Source organism: Populus nigra, chromosome 2, assembly GCF_951802175.1.
Source record: "Populus nigra chromosome 2, ddPopNigr1.1, whole genome shotgun sequence".
NCBI lineage: Eukaryota > Viridiplantae > Streptophyta > Magnoliopsida > Malpighiales > Salicaceae > Populus > Populus nigra.
This window is the reverse complement of record NC_084853.1, coordinates 22,523,503-22,526,002: the sequence shown is the minus strand read 5'-3', so window position 1 is coordinate 22,526,002 and position 2,500 is coordinate 22,523,503.

The window sequence follows — 2,500 nt, the reverse complement described above, 5'->3', positions numbered from 1 at the left end:
GTCGGGCTGTCGCCTGCCGCGGCCAGCGACGTCGGGCTGGCCCCTGCAGCGCCTAGCCTCTCCCACGCAGGGGCAGGCCAGAACGCGGGGGGCCAGGGCCCGAAGGCAGCCCCCCCGCGGGCGAGAGAGCAAGCCAGCAGGGGCTGTCCGCGCGTCGCGCAGCGCGGCATGGCTGCGGGGGCCGCGCGCGCGCGCCCAAGCGCCCAAGGGCCCCCAAGGGCCCCAGGCCCTCAGGCCCCAGCGCCCCAGCGCCCAGCGCGGGCGGGCGCGCGCGCGCGTGTGGTCTTTGAGGGGCGCCGGCCTGGTGGCTCCCTAAAGAGCAATAAGTGTCATTGCAGCTCTGGCAGGGGGAGACACTACTAGGTCCCAGCTGTCACCCCCCCTCTAAAAAATTCATTTCTTGGTATTTTGAGCTGAAATTTTGCACAGAGGTTGGCAAAAATCCAATCCACCTTCATTAATTTTCCCAGAATTTTTCGAGGTCGGGAAGTATTTGTTTTAATTTTCCTACCATTAGAAATCGAGTAAATCCGCAAAACTAGGAACCGGCCCGGAATGACCCCAAATTCAGTGGGCAGCCTCATAAAAATATGGCTGATTTTACTGGATTGGTTTCATGTGGAAAGCACGACGTTTTCTTGTAGGAATGCGGGAACCCCGGCAGCTCGCCTGCCGCGGCCAGCGACGTCGGGGACGCTGGCCTGCGCTGTCGAGCCCGCGAGGGCTGTCTCCGCGGCAGGCCCCCCCTGAACGGGGCACGACAGGCCACCGCGCTGGCTCGTCCAGCGTCGACAGTCCCTCGTCCAGGTTTCAGATCGCGCCAAGTCGAACCCATGACCTGCTCAAGCCATCGTGCGCTGCCGAATTCGCATCTGCGTGTAGGCTGCCATTCCACGCGGCAGCCCCTGTTTTCGTCAGCGTGCCCCCCTGACGAATTTTCCTGCCTGGCCCAGTCCAGCGTCCAGCCCCTGTTCGTCGAAAAATCTGCGCTGCCGATTTTCCACGCGGCAGCCCCTCTTTTCGTCAGCGTGCCCCCCTGACGAATTTTCCTGCCTGGCCCGGCCGGTCCAGCATCCAGCCCCTGTTCGTCGAAAAATCTGCGCTGCCGATTTTCCACGCGGCAGCCCCTGTTTTCCTCAGCGTGCCCCCCTGACGAATGTTCGTCGAAAAATCTGCGCTGCCGATTTTCCACGCGGCAGCCCCTCTTTTCGTCAGCGTGCCCCCCTGACGAATGTTCGTCGAAAAATCTGCGCTGCCGATTTTCCACGCGGCAGCCCCTCTTTTCGTCAGCGTGCCCCCCTGACGAATTTTCCTGCCTGGCCCGGCCGGTCCAGCCCCTGTTCGTCGAAAAATCTGCGCTGCCGATTTTCCACGCGGCAGCCCCTCTTTTCGTCAGCGTGCCCCCCTGACGAATTTTCCTGCCTGGCCCGGCCGGTCCAGCATCCAGCCCCTGTTCGTCGAAAAATCTGCGCTGCCGATTTTCCACGCGGCAGCCCCTCTTTTCGTCAGCGTGCCCCCCTGACGAATTTTCCTGCCTGGCCCGGCCGGTCCAGCCCCTGTTCGTCGAAAAATCTGCGCTGCCGATTTTCCACGCGGCAGCCCCTCTTTTCGTCAGCGTGCCCCACTGACGAATTTTCCTGCCTGGCCCGGCCGGTCCAGCCCCTGTTCGTCGAAAAATCTGCGCTGCCGATTTTCCACGCGGCAGCCCCTCTTTTCGTCAGCGTGCCCCCCTGACGAATTTTCCTGCCTGGCCCGGCCGGTCCAGCATCCAGCCCCTGTTCGTCGAAAAATCTGCGCTGCCGATTTTCCACGCGGCAGCCCCTGTTTTCCTCAGCGTGCCCCCCTGACGAATGTTCGTCGAAAAATCTGCGCTGCCGATTTTCCACGCGGCAGCCCCTCTTTTCGTCAGCGTGCCCCCCTGACGAATGTTCGTCGAAAAATCTGCGCTGCCGATTTTCCACGCGGCAGCCCCTCTTTTCGTCAGCGTGCCCCCCTGACGAATTTTCCTGCCTGGCCCGGCCGGTCCAGCCCCTGTTCGTCGAAAAATCTGCGCTGCCGATTTTCCACGCGGCAGCCCCTCTTTTCGTCAGCGTGCCCCCCTGACGAATTTTCCTGCCTGGCCCGGCCGGTCCAGCATCCAGCCCCTGTTCGTCGAAAAATCTGCGCTGCCGATTTTCCACGCGGCAGCCCCTCTTTTCGTCAGCGTGCCCCCCTGACGAATTTTCCTGCCTGGCCCGGCCGGTCCAGCCCCTGTTCGTCGAAAAATCTGCGCTGCCGATTTTCCACTCCGCAGCCCCTGTTTTCGTCAGCGTGGCCCCCTGACGAATTTTCCTGCCTGGCCCGGCCAGTCCAGCGCCCAGCCCCTGTTCGTCGAAAAATCTGCGCTGCCGATTTTCCCCGACGAACCTGCAGCTGCACAAATCCGCGCTGCCACTGCCCCATTGTCTGGACCAACAGTCTTTTCCATCAAGCCCTGGACTATAAATCGTCCAGACTCATC